Consider the following 15,008-nt stretch of genomic DNA (forward strand, 5'->3'; position numbering starts at 1 on the left):
TTTGAGGAGTTAGCTGACACAGGAAGTCTTGATTTCTCTCCAGAGTGGGATTACTCTCGGGCTCTAGTACGCCTTCTAAGGATGTTCAGCCTTTAGCATTTAGTTATGAGGAAGGCTGCTGATCTCCTTAAATTGACTTTGCCAACTGCGGAATTTAAGTCCAATATTTTAACTGAGGTTTTACATTCTCCAAATTCAGTAGTAGAACCTCTACTTCCATTTAATGATGCCTTGACGGAACCCATTTTAGAGGTTTGGAAGAAACCTTTGTCGGCACCTGCTGTTTCTAAGAGTGTAGCCAGGAGGTACAGGGTTGCTCCTGAGGATCCTGCCTTTTTGACCTCTCACCCTTCACCTGAGAGCTTAGTCATTCAGGCTGCATGTTCTAGGAAGAATGTTAGTGCTTTTCCCCAGGTTCCATGTGAAAAGGAGGCAAAGAAACAAGATCAGGTTGCAAAAAAGACCTTCTCTTCTGCTAGTATGGCATTAAAGTCAACAAATGCCACTTGTCTGATGGGGAGGTATATGCATGCCCTTATGGATTCTTTGCATGTTCTTACTCCTAAGGTTCCTGATGCCAACAGGAAGGACTTTGAGGAGGTGATTTCAGACGCACAGGCTGCAGCTCGCCAGGTTATTCAAAGTGGTCTGGACACTGCGGACTCTGTGGCGCGCATCATGTGCACTGCTGTTGCTACTAGAAGATCTGCCTGGTTAAAATCCTATGACTTTTCGGCGGATGTTCAGGCAACTTTATTGGATCTTCCTTTTGATGGGTCTGGCCTCTTTGGGAAGAAGGCTGATGCGGCCCTTGAGAGATTTAAGGACAGTAGGGCTACTGCTAAGTCTTTAGGTCTTCAGATGAGAGGCTCTTCGACCAGCAGAAGATTCAGGGGTTTTGGTCGCTCTTCCTTTCGGAATTACCGTCAAGGTCAGCAACAGCAGCAGCAACAGCAGCAGCATCAGAATTCCTTATACAGATCGTACAGAGGAAAGCAGAGAGCACGTCCTCGTGGGCGTCAAGCCTCTTCCTCCAACCCTCCTGCCCCAGAAAAGCAGTCCTAGATCCGCCATTCAGGATCATGTGGGTCCGCTTACCCATTTTCTACAGGATTGGGAATCGGTTACATCAGATCTTTGGGTTCTCAATCTTGTAACTACTACACAACAAGACCTAGACTATGAAGGCACATGTAGAAATTCCACCCTTATATAGGATATTTCGTTTGTTGCTCTTTGTTTGCAAACCTTACTCCCCTTCTTAAATATTAAATGGGGTAGCCGAAATACCTGAGGGTAGTGCTATATTCACACGATTGCCTGATTCTCATTCACCAATAAAATACAGTTGTGAGACCAATCATACCACACTTAATCTCGTGTCCAACATATATGGTGCTAAACCGAAAAAAAGTGTGCAAGAGCGAGATGGCGCCTCACGGGCGCACCACCAAACGGGGACCTGACTGCTACTCGCCAGGACAGCCCTGTTGTCATCATCGGTACCATCAAGCTGAGAACAGAAAATAGTGTCCAAATACACAAAAGATTTGTGAAAAAGGTGCAGTGAACATAAAGCAAAAAAGTGACCACTACAGTGTCAATCAAAACATTAAAACACTCATAACACAACACGAACAGTACAATTTTATTCAGTTTCTTGTGTTGTGTATGGAAGAATAAAAGGAAAAAGTAGATGTGGTTATCACCTATTTAACCACTCATACTTTTACTTGCCGACATGTTTCATTGCCTTTTAGCTTGTAGGCAATTTCATCAGGGCGTCATGTGTATTAAAGCCACTGCAAATGGACCCACACGTCTTCACAACTGTAAAAACATAAAATCCGCACCAATGTAGTTAACCCAAGCACTTAGCCCGTGTCTACTCTATATGCCACACAATTGACCTCCTGATAATTACCCTCATATGGCCATAGGTGCTCCTACCAGCCGGATGGAACACGGTTGTTATTTAAAAGACAGGAAAATCGCCAGAAGTCGATTATTCACTCCTCCCCTTCGAATTGCTAGGAACGATAGGGAAAGTGCACTCATTAGGCAATTTACAAGGATGCATCTCTATGTGACTAGATTGCCCTGCAAGTTATTAAACGGACACTCTGCACAACATCCACCCGGTTTAGGCACTCGTAATGCTTCCCAAGGTCAGAGGGCGATTTTTTCAGCATGCTCGGTGTGTCTCTTAGAACAAACACGAGCTATGGAAAACGCCTTCTGTCCCCTGCCGCTTGAACAACCCTATGCCTTACCGGACGGTGGAGAAGCGGCCGCTGTATCTCAGCCCGTGCATTCTTGCCGTTTGGACAAGGGGAAGTACTTGTAATGCCTTGCGCGGTCTCGCGTAAAACCGCATCGGCCATCTTGGATTGGGCATATTCCTATTTGCCTCAATGGAGAGTGCTCGATGAGATCTAGATCACGCGAGACTTTCGCTCGTGATCTCGATCTCTCTTTTTCAGAGAAAAACAATCGAAACTTTATGCACATTTATATAGGAAGACCAGTATCGTTTACAATTTTCAATGGACAAATGTGCATATAAGAATCACATATTAATTGTATAGTTATCTATTACTCATGGTCCCAACAATTTATTCTCATTGAATTATTGGAAAGGAAGCAACAAATAAAGTCATATTCTGGATCATTTAAAATTGAGCGTTAATATCTAGTGGATAGAATACAGTTTTTGCCCGCATTAAAAATCAATGTATATATACACCATATATATATACACCAAAGAGAGGAGCCAATGTTTGTATATATACTAATATGTACCTGTTTACATACACCCACCGGGAATATATCATACCATATTTAGAGTATAGATGTACCCTCATACGAATGCCAATACAGACTCATTTCTGATGGAAGGTTCAATGTATCTTATTCCACTCCAATAAATCGTTCAGCCCTACCTTATCAGATTTCTCTTGAAAAATCAATTTTGCTTCTTTCCTAGCTAACAGACGTTCCACTGAATGTGTGTCTCCTGTCACTTTCTCCAGCACTAACCACTTAAATGCATGTTTATTCGTGTGGCAGTGTTGCACTAGTTTCGTCGTCAGCTTTCCAGATTTTATAGTGCTAAGGTGTTCTTGAATGCGTGTTTTTATTTTACGTGTCGTGAGGCCTATATACTGAAGGCCGCATTCACAGTTAAGTTTGTACACCACACTTGTGGTGTTGCAATTGCTGAATTGTCTTAGCTCCCATTCTCTGCCTGACTGTAAGGTGACACGAGTTGTTTTTTCCGTAAGGTGGCACACAGAGCACACAATCTTGTAGAAAATGGGTATGCCCTTCCCTTTCGGGAATTCCCTCCCAATTACCCGCCTTGTCAAGGTTTTTGCACCGAGGAACACCTGTTGCTTCTACAGTAGGAAGTGCAAACTCTGTTAAAAAAGGGTGCGATAGAGGTGGTCCCAGAGCAGGAAAGGGGTCAGGGATGCTACTCCCGTTATTTCCTGATTCCCAAGAAGGATGGCAGACTTCGTCCAATTGTGGATCTCAGGATCTTGAATCTCTTTCTGAAGCAGGAGAAATTCAAGATGCTCACCCTTGCTCAGGTTCTTCAAGCGCTGCTAGAAGAAGACTGGATGGTGTCACTAGACTTACAGGATGCGTACTTTCACATCCCAATCCTGAAGTCGCACAGGAGGTATCTCCGTTTTACGGTGGGATCGCAGCACTATCAGTTTGCGGTCCTTCCGTTTGGACTTACTACTGCGCCTCGAGTCTTCACCAAGGTGATGGCGGTGGTGGCAGCACATCTCAGAAGATCGGGGATCCCGGTATATCCATATTTGGACGACTGGCTGATCAAAGCAGAGTCGTCAGAGAAAGTGCTCCAACATCTGCAAGAGACAACCCAGTTGTTGTACAGGTTGGGTTTTTAGATAAATGTACCCAAGTCTCACCTGGTGCCCTCCCAGCGCAACCTGTTAATTGGTGCTGTACTGGACACAACTGTATGTCGCGCATTCCCTCCTCCTCAAAGGATTCGCGACATACAGGAAATGATTCCTTTATTTTACAGTGGAGCGGTTGTTCCAGTCCTGAAGGTCGTTCGCCTGCTCGGTCTGATGGCTTCATGCATTCTGTTGGTCAACCATGCACGCTGGCACATAAGGGCGCTCCAGTGGTGCCTCCGCAGGCAGTGGTATCAACACAACGGAGATCTCGGGGAGTCTGTGAGGATCTCCAGAGAAGCTGCGGCGGATCTATCTTGGTGGAGCGTGGAAGGCAATCTGTCTCAAGGGAAGCCTTTCCAACTACCTCCATCGGTGGCCACAGTGATAACGGATGCGTCCCCTCTAGGGTGGGGTGCTCATCTGGGGGATCTGGAGGTCAAGGGTCTTTGGTCTCCAGAGGAAAGGTTGTTTCACATCAACCTTCTGGAATTGCGGGCGATTCGTTTGGCGCTCAAGGCCTTCCTCCCTTCCCTTCGCGGTCAATTTGTCCAGGTCCTGACGGACAACACGACCGCGATGTGGTACATCAATAAACAGGGAGGAGTGGGGTCGCAGTGTCTCTGCAGAGAGGCTCTGCGTCTCTGGTCCTGGGTCCGGACCATCAGATTTGTCTGATGGCGAATCATCTGGCCGGGGTTCTGAACGTTCGTGCAGACAGTCTCAGTCGGCAGTTCTCCGCCGACCACGAGTGGAGGCTTCACCCGGAGGTGGTTCACGACATCTTTCAGATGTGGGGGACTCCTCGGGTGGACCTGTTCGCCACTCGCAAGAATGCTCACTGCCTGTCATTTTGCAGTCTCCAGTATCCGTTGCAAGGAGCCTTGGGGGACGCGTTTCAGTTGAGTTGGGGAGATCGACTCCTTTACGCGTTTCCTCCCATTCCTTTGATTCCTCGGGTTCTGAGGAAGATTCGCCAGGACCGGGCCCAAGTCATATTGATCGCCCCGGACTGACCAAGAAGGGTGTGGTATACAGATCTTCTCCACCTCTCCTCTCACCCGCCGCTCCGTCTCCCTCACAGGGCAGATCTCCTCTCTCAGATGGAGGGGCAGGTTCTACACCCCCACCTCCAGACATTACACCTTCATGCCTGGAGATTGAACGGGGCAACCTGAATTCCTTTTCCCTCCCACCTGACGTTGTGGATGCCATCTTGTCTGCCAGGCGTGACTCCACTAAGTCTATCTATTCATATAGATGGTCGAAATTTGTCACGTGGTGTGGGGAAAAGTCTATAGACCCCTTGGGAGCCCATTTGTCTGATGTTCTCCAGTTTGCCCTTTCTTTGGCACAGCAAGGGCTTGCTGTTGCCACAGTGAAGGGCTATCTTTCTGCGATGTCGGCATTTCTCTGTTTGCCTGACCAGCCTTCTCTTTTTAAATCTCCTGTAGTTTTAAGGTTTTTGAAGGGCCTCACAAATAAGTTCCCTCCTACTCCTTTTATTGTGCCTCAGTGGGACTTAAATCTTGTATTGACATTTTTGATGGGTGCTCCTTTTGAGCCTCTTCACAAATGTCCTATGAGGCTCCTGACTTTCAAAACAGTTTTCCTCGTTGCAATAACCTCGGCAAGGAGGGTAAGTGAGCTTCAGGCTCTTAGTTCCAAGCCCCCTTTCTTGACCATTCATGCTGATCGAATGGTTCTTAGGACCAGGGCTGCTTTTCTTCCTAAGGTGGTTTCTCCTTTCCACCTTGGTCAATCCATTACCCTCCCTACCTTTTATCCTCCCACACATCCTTCCAAGGAGGAGGAGAGGTTACACCATCTGGACCCTAAGAGGGCGGTGTCTTTTTACTTGGACAGGACTAAAGACTGTCGTTTGGAGGATCAGCTCTTCGTTGGTTTTGCTGGCTGCAAGAGAGGAAGAGCTGTCCACAAGAGAACCTTGTCAAGATGGATCGTATTGTGTATTAAGATCTGCTACTCTTTGGCCGGTAAGGAACCACCAGAGGGTATAAGGGCTCATTCTACAAGGGCTAAGTCGTCAACCTCTGCATTGGCTAGAGGTGTTCCTGTAGAGGATGTTTGCAGGGCCGCGACTTGGTCTTCCCTCCACACTTTCGCGAAGCATTACTGCTTGGATACCGAGGTGAGGAGGGACGGCCACTTCGCGCGCTCTGTCCTCCAGGATTTCCTGGTCTAGAAGAGTGGACACCCTCCTCCGGGAGTGGAGACTGCTGTGGGACTCTATTCACAAGGTGAGGAATCCACACGGCAGATGTATCTATCAGAAGAACAAGTTACTTACCTTCGGTGACGCTTTTTCTGGTAGATACAATATCTGCCTGTGGATTCCTCACTGACCCACCCGCCTCCCCGTTGTCCACTCTCTATGCCAGAGTTACTGTAATGTAATGTATATTTATTTTGTTGTCAAGGAAATGTTCAATTGATTTCCTGCATTTGCTTTACACTGTGTGTGTTTGCCTAGACTATTGTGTACTGTGTATACTTTGTATATATCTACTGTCATTGGTCCGTCCGTGTGCCTCGATGGCACGGAAAAAAGGGCGGAACTGATGTCATCACGCCGGCGTGGGCCTATTATAGGCGTCGGTGACGTCAGCGGAGTCGCGTGCGATGCCGTGTCTCTATGACGTCCAAGTCCACGTCGGCGCGAGGCTACGCAAAGAATTTCCGAATGTTGCTGACGCAAGGGGGATATTCACAAGGTGAGGAATCCACAGGCAGATATTGTATCTACCAGAAAAAGCGTTACCGAAGGTAAGTAACTTGTTCGTTGCAAAACATAAGGATTTAGGATTACATGCGTTACATCAAAGATACAAACAGAAAAAATTGCAAATGTACAAGATGTAAAGTCACACAAGGAAGAGATACGAACAGAAAGAAAAATTGCAAATGTACAAGTAGTAAAGTCACTCAAGGAAGAGATATGAATGGATATACTCTAAGAGTCACATAGGAATGGTAGATAGTACAAAGGTCTACAGCATATACTAGTGATTAGAGTTATCTCTATATACATAGGGAAGGGATACGAGTGGATATACTCTAAGAGTCACATAGGAATTGTAGAGAGTACAAAGGTCAACTGCATATACTAGTGATTAGAGTTATCTCTATATACATAGGGGAGGGATACAAATGGATATACTCTAAGAGTCACATAGGAATGGTACAAAGGTCTACTGCAATATGCTATTGATTCCTCCTGAGGCGGAAGCCGGGAGGTTGCTGTGTCACTCTGCTCTGATTATTATTATTTGTAATATTGATCCCATCGCTTGATTTAGTAAGCCTTAATAATTGTTTTGTCCCCCTCGCATGTGTCACTTGACTTTTAAATTGTATTTTATCATTAGCTTGAGTTACTAAGCTTTTAAACCTGTTCCTCGCTCGACATTGTAGCTGGAAATTGCACTTTGCACTTTGTTCTCCCCTCTTCCCCCGCTTGAAGTACTAAGCGTGGTATTTGCACCTCCCCACCTCCCCACCCCCGCAGACCCACACTCACCGGGTCAGTCTCAGCCGACTCAGGCGCTGAGGGCATTCTTTCAGTCTCGGGCGTGCTCAAAATCGCAGCGGCCATCTTAGGTGGGGGAAGCATCAGCACGCATTCTAGTGGCCAGCATAAAAAGGGACGGGCATGCCTCCACGCAGCGGACGCGACCAGCGGGCGCACGGATCCGCGCCGGAGTCGTGCCAGAGTCCTGCCCGTCTGCGCCCGTCTGCGCCCGTCCGTGACCATGACGCAGCCATGGTGGCTAGCAACTCAGTTGTTCTCGGCACCATCCCCATCATTTCCTACGGTAGGGAGTCTTTAATGAATCTTAATCCCAAATATTGTAACTTCACGCATATCCCACCACCCGACCCCAGCACCTACCCCCTTCCTTACATTCCCTGCAGCCTTGGAAAGGCTGTATGTAATTCCATGAAGCAATGCCCCCTCCTACAGGTACCCGCTCGACACCCCCTGCCAGTAACAACATTAGTATTAAAGCGGGCTTAATTAACTGCCGTTCATTAGTTACACACTCTTTAGACATAGCTCAAACCTTGGAGGACAACATGTGGGATCTCCTCTTTCTAACTGAAACTTGGTTGGGGGATGAAACCAACCCCGCCCTATGCCTTGTCGTTCCTCCTGAATATAATATCCTGTGTGCCAATAGACAGAGTCATAATCCGGGCGGAGGTGTAGCCATAATCTATAGATCACAATGGACTATTTCCTCCTTCCCCTATGCTCAAATAGATTCCATCGAAGCACTACCATTCTGCATTAAACTCCCCGCCAACATCACATGTTCAGGCCTACTAGTTTATCGTGTTCCCAAATCCAAGGCTTCTCATCTCCCTGTCCTCTTAGACTATGTTCTTCAGGCTAGCTCCCGCTATGCGAATTTTACTCTGCTTGGGGATTTCAACCTCCATGCGGAAAATGCTTCTTATCCCACCAATTTTAATTTCCTTTCCACCTTATCTGATGGTGGTTTAAATCAATTGGTCTCTAGCCCGACCCACAAGGCCGGACATACTCTTGACATGATCTGCTCTAACTTGGCAGACATTTCCATTAGTGATCCCCTCCCAGTGATCTGGTCGGATCATTTCTTCATCCCTTTCTCCATCCTTTTACACCACCAAGACAGATCCAGACTCCCGGCCAAAACAGAAGGCCGTAACTGGAGTAAGATTACTCCAGACAGTTTAGCAGCTCATTTTACTTCGACCGCCCCCATAGAAGCCACAGACTTGGATTCTAGGCTAACCGATTTTAATAACAGGATCTCTTCCGCCATGGATATTCGCGCTCCCATTAGGCCCATCAAAACCTTTCGAGCTGCCCCCACCGCACCCTGGTACTCTGACGAATTGCGTAAATGCAAATCAGCATGTAAACTCCAGGAGAGATGTTGGAGACAATCATACTCTCCAGACAGTAAACTTAAATATAAATCAGCCCTTAAAGACTATAGGAAGAGGATAACCGATCATAAGAGAATCTACCTGGAGGAGAAAATTAACCGGGCACAAGGCTCCTCTAGGGAAATTTTCAACACCGTTAGATCTTTCACCGATCCTATGGCCCTCAAACAACAATCCCCAGTGTCACAATCTCTTTGCAATCGCCTCTCGGACTATTTTGAGGAAAAAATCGCCTCTATATATGACTCCTTCCCATGTAACAACAGCCCAGGCTCTATCGATAAATGTACAGTCCACTCAGACTCTGACCCTGTCTTCACAAATTTTGAAGAGATTACCTTAGAACGCTCTCTGGCAGAATTATTAAAATGTAGATCAGGATCACCCACTGACCCCTGGCCGGCCAAACAATATAAAACCTTGGCCCCTCTTCTCAACCCCATTTTGAATGGTATATGGAACGACTCCTTTCGGACAGGCATTTTTCCAGACTCCTGGAAGCACGCCTGATTGGTTCCCATTCTCAAAAAAAACAATGCTGACCCTAACAAACCAGCCAACTATAGGCCAATCTCGCTATTACCCGCCCCTGGTAAGGTACTAGAAAAGTTAGTGCACCAGCAACTAGCTGGCTTCCTCGAAACCCACGGTGCTTTTCATGCCTCACAACATGGGTTCAGACCAGGATACAGTACAGAGTCGGCGCTAATAGAGATGGCCGACTCCGTGAGATGGAAGCTGGATGAGGGGTCAAGAGCGGTGTTGGTGCTGCTCGACTTGTCGGCAGCATTCGACACCGTTTCCCACCCTGTCCCTCTTGACCGTCTCCGGTCTAAAGGCATTCAAGGTAAGGCATTGGAATGACTTGCCTCCTTCTTAAAGAATCGGACACAGGCGGTGTTCACCCCCCCTACAACTCGGATAGCCGCCCGCTTAAGTGGGGAGTCCCGCAGGGTTCCTCACTAAGCCCCTTCCTATTCAATGTCTACTTCTCCCCCCTGGCCGAGATCATTGCTCAATCAGGTATAAAGGCTACCTCGTATGCTGACGACATTCAGCTTTTGTGTTCCTATGACAACCCCACTCAGTCCACCTTTGATCCATTAAAAAATTGCCTCCGTAACATCGCCCGATGGATGGACAACAACTTCCTTCGGCTCAATGCCGAAAAAACCGAGGTCCTCTTCTTCCACCAGTCCTCTCCATTAGACTCCAATCCTTGACCTGAGCATGCCCCCCTCACCCAAGGAATCAGTAAAAAACCTATGGGTTAGATGGGATCCCAGCTTCTCATTCCATAAACAAGTCCGGACGGTGTCTGCTGCGTGTTTTTCAAAAATCAGGATGGTCAAAAAATTTATCAATTTCCTACCAAGTAACACCAGGAAAACATTCGTCCAGGCACTGATCACGTCCCACCTAGATTACGCTAACGTCCTCTACATAGGACTTGCCTCTGCCATCGACTTTAGACGGTCCAGAATGCTGCAGTCCGGCTGTTCTGTGGCATCTCCCTTCGTGAGCACATCTCGCCACATCGGCAAAGACTCCACTGGCTACCAATTCAAAAAAGGGCAGAATTCAGAGCCCTAATTCTGGCCCACCGGGCAGTTAAGGGAAAGGGCTCTTCATACCTTTCCTCCTGCCTCCGTCCCTACAGCAATGCCAGACTCCTCAGATCCAGTTTACAATCACACAGGAGTGCCAGGACATCCCGTTTGGGGTAGCTGCGCGCTATACAAAATACAGTAAATAAATAAATAAATAAATAAATATGCTAGTGATTAGAGTTATTTATTTATTTTTTTTAATTTGTTTTATTGTTGCATCAAAGTATACGGGTACAGTGTAAATAATCTGCTGAGGTGGCCTCAACATTCAGCCATGCGTGCAACGTTTTTTTTGTTTATACAACTGGTGCAAATATACATTTCCTCAATTAATCAGTACAGACCGTGTAACCATGTCTGCAGGCTGGGAGACAGTGAACCTGCATAGCCAAGAGGACAATGAATGATAACAGGTATGTAAGTTCCCGCCTCAAGGGCGTTGGATCGGGGTCTGTACTGTCCATATAACGGTGCTACCAGAGAACGGGGGGGGGGACAAAACTGTGGGAGGGAAGCATGTGGGCGCTAGCATGGTCTAAGCAGGGGGACACCGGTGACGGGCGTCGGGGGGGCCCAAGGAGCTGTTCAGTGTGCGCTCCAGAAGAGTGGGAAGTTAATCAGGATGCAGGGGGTACCGGGAGCCTGCCCTGGGGAGGGGGACACCAGGTGAATGCTATTGGTCCTCTCGGGTGGGGGGGGGGAGGAGTAGGTGGGTCACCTGCACGTGTGGACTGTCGGAAGCTGTGGAGGAGCATGGCCCATTCCATGGATATGGGAAATTTACGCGCGCCCCTGGCTTCTTCCTCTCTAAGAGCATCCTCTTCCGCCGCCGCCCATTTACCGACTGCCCCCGTCCATGCTGCTATAGGGGGACCCTCCGGGGATCGCCAGCGCATGGCTATGCATCTGTTTGCCAACAGGAGCGCTAAGGACACGAAGCGTCTATGCACTGGGTCTTGCTTAGGGACATGAAAGATGCCTAATGCGCTAGATTCCCAGGTGGATAGTGTAGTGAGACCTGTTAGTTCCGACAGTGTGTCGTGTACCGCCCGCCAAAAGGGATGAAGGTCGGGACAGCTCCAAAACATGTGGCGGAAATCTGCAGCAGGGGAGCAGCATCTGGGGCATAGGAATGATGTGGAGGGATAGAACTTCTGTAATCGCGCTGGGGTGAGGTACGCCCTGTGTAGGATATAGTATTGGATGTTCTTGAAGCGGGCGTTCCTAGAGACGCGTTTCGGGGCCTCAAGCGCTTTAGTCCACTCTGAGTCATGCAGTGCGCGACCTATGTCCTCCTCCCATGTAGCTCGCAAGGTCGTCAGGGGAGCGTGTGAGAGTTCCCGGATGGATTTATATAACCAGGTGACTAAGTGACGTCCCGCCCCCATACGCAGGATAGCATGTATTACTGGATGCGTGTCTGGCTCGCCAGTATGGAGATTAAAATGGGGTCGGTATCCATCAATCAGCTGTCCATATCTGAGGAATTGGCCCGGGGGGAGCCCGTATTCAGCGGTCAGGCGGTCAAGTGATTTTATCTGGCCTTCCTCGAGGAGCGATTCCAGATCCGTGATGCCACAGAGCGACCACACGGAGAAGAACGGAGCCGTGAAGTAGGAGTCCTGCCTGGGGCTGCCTATCAATGGTAATAGCGGGGAGTACGGAGGTCTATTGGGGGACATTCGGTGGATCCGCATCATGCACCGGCGCGCTATCGCCACTTGAAGGGGGTATGTGCGCCATGGCTTGGTGCCCGGGAGAAGAAGACGGGTGAGTTCCGGGGCTGCGATTCTGCCGGTCGAGGTAACAGTCTCCTGAGGGTAACGGTCCGCCGTCCAGTATGACAGCCATTGGAGCTGTGCCGCAAGGAAATATGACTCGAAGGACGGAGCTCCGAGCCCTCCCTGCGTCGTGGGGAGTTGGAGGGTTTTCAGGGCGACCCTGTGTCGGCCCTCGCCCCAGATAAGGGTCCCCAGGAGGGAGTCAACGTCGCGGAAGAAGGATCTGGGTGGTACCACCGGTAAATTCGTGAAGTGGTAAAGGAGTCGGGGAAGCATTACCATTTTAGCCAGGGCTATCCGTCCTATTGGGGCTAGTGGGAGTTTATTCCAGAAGGCAACAGCCGGGCGCAGACTGGCAAGTGCTTTGCGGTGATTCCCTTCAAAAAGGTCAGCTGGGGAATGGTACAAGCGGACACCGAGGTACCGGGGGGCGTCCGCGGACCATGAGAGTTTATGCGCTCCGAGCTCGACTTCCCGGGGGGGCAGGCTCGGGTGTAAGGGGTAGACTGTGGACTTGTCCCAGTTCACCTGTAGTCCCGAGGCATCTGCAAATTCCGCCAGCGTTGCCCCTATGGGGGCCAGGTCCGTTTCGATGTCTCGGACGTATATGAGGAGATCATCCGCGTACATGGATACGCAATGTGTGCTGTCCGCAAGTGGGATGCCCCACTCCACACCTTCCAGGCGCAGCCGAACCGCCAGCGTCTCGACTGCTAGCGCGAATAAGAGAGGCGACAGGGGGCACCCTTGTCTTGTGCCTCGCCGAACTTCGAACGCCGGTGATATACGTTTCCCAATACGAACGCGCGTGGTCAAATCGGTATACAGGAGGCGTATGTACGCCATGAGCGTCGGGCCGATATTGAGGCGCCGCAAGACTGAGAAGAGATAGGGCCAGGTGAGGGTGTCAAACGCCCTCTCCAGGTCCATAATGAGGCAGGCGGCGCGGGGAAATCTGCCACGTATCTGATCCTGAACATGGAAGACTCGGCGGAGGTTCTGGGAGGTGTTCCTCCCCGGAACAAAGCCGCATTGGTCGGGGTGGACTAGTGGGCGTATGACCTGCGCATAACGATCAGCCAGAATTTTCCCCAGGATCTTGCAGTCGGCCGACAGGAGCGTGATGGGGCGGTACAACCCCATGTGGAGTGGATCTCTCTGGGGTTTGGGAAAGGTGACAATCACAGATTCCCGCAGCGACTGGGGTAACCTCCCTAGATGAAGAGACGCCCCGAACATCCGTGACAGACGGGGGACCACTAGGGGAGAGAATGTCGAGTAGTATTCGAGCGGGAAGCCGTCCAGTCCCGGCGCTTTATTCCGGGACATGGCACGTATCGCCTGGGTGATGTCAGAGGGTTTTATCCCGGCGTCGAGAGTGCGCTTGTCCACGTCCGATATTGCGGGTAGCGTCAGCGGGTCTAAAAAACGATCCACCGAAAATGGGGAATATTGGGCCGGGGTCCCGTACACTTGTGCATAGTGACGCTGAAACGCCAGGACGATCTCGGCCTGTGAGCGTACCAGCACACCGTCCGGGTTGACAATATCCGTGATTGGTTTGATTTCGGTGTCCTGCCTCGCCATCCAGGCCAGTAGCGCTCCAGTTTTGTCTCTGTCCTTATGTACCCTAGAGGCGTAAGCCCTAAAATTTTATTTTCGGAGGTCAGCGCAGGCAGTCTGATACTCCGTCTTAGCCTCGGCCGTGAGCACGGCGTGCTCCTCCGAGTCGTCAGGCCGTTTAGTGAGTGCGGCCAGAGTCTGCTCTGAGGCCAGGAGCATCCGTTCCAAGGTGCGGCGGACCCCTACTACCTGCTTGATGCATTCTCCCCTTGCCACCACTTTAAACGCGTCCCATTCCACCAGTACCGACGATGCCGTGTTTGTTTTGTGTGTGAAGTAGTCCTGGATGCTGGTTTCGTGTGCGTCTCTGAACACTGGGTCTGAAAGGCAGTCCCTAGGGAGGCGCCAGGTGGGGACTGGTGGGTGCGGGGGGCGCCAGGTCAGACGAATGATGTGGGCGTCATGATCCGAGAGGATCCGACCTAGGTAATCTGTAGATGTGATCTTAGGGAGGATTGGTGCAGAGCAGAGGAAACGATCCAGGCGGACCCTGAGGTTGTGTGGAATCGAGTGGAAGGAGTAAATGCGAGCCAGTGGGTGTAGGTGTCGCCATGCGTCAGTGAGCGCCCAATGCGTGGTCCATGCCCTGAAGAGTTCTGCCTGCCGGGGGGCCGGGGAGTGTGCGGGGGGAGGATGCGAGCGGTCCAGGGTGGGGTCCAGTGTGCAATTAAAGTCACCTCCCAGTACCCACGGAACTGTAGTGAACTGGGCCAGAACGCCCGTGAGGTGATCCCAGAATTTATCCTGATCTGTGTTTGGGGCGTAAATGCTGCCAAGGAGTATTCCCTGTCCGTCAAGTATTCCTTCTAGAAGTGCATACCTGCCCTCTCTATCTACCACCCGTCGGAGCTCCCGGAAGGGAGTACCTGGCCTGACCCAGATTAACGCGCCGCGCGCAAACGCTGAATAGTGTGTGGCACAGAAGATCCCTCGCCATTTGACCTGCAAGCGAGTGAGTTCGGTAGCGTCAATGTGTGTCTCCTGCAGAAATGCAATACTGGCTGACATGCGCTTAATGTAGGAGTAAACAGAGTAGCGTTTGCTGGGCGTGTGTAGGCCTCGTACATTCAGTGTAAGGACATTAATGTCTGAGCGTGAGA

At 49.9% G+C, this 15,008-nt stretch overlaps 1 protein-coding gene across 2 annotated transcripts in view; it reads left to right on the forward strand.

Annotated features, from left to right (window-relative positions):
• DNAH10 (dynein axonemal heavy chain 10) overlaps positions 1 to 15,008 on the forward strand; it is a 2,445,728-nt gene that overhangs the window by 988,371 nt on the left and 1,442,349 nt on the right. The window lies entirely within an intron of this gene.

The sequence above is a fragment of the Lissotriton helveticus genome, chromosome 11 (assembly GCF_964261635.1).
Source record: "Lissotriton helveticus chromosome 11, aLisHel1.1, whole genome shotgun sequence".
NCBI lineage: Eukaryota > Metazoa > Chordata > Amphibia > Caudata > Salamandridae > Lissotriton > Lissotriton helveticus.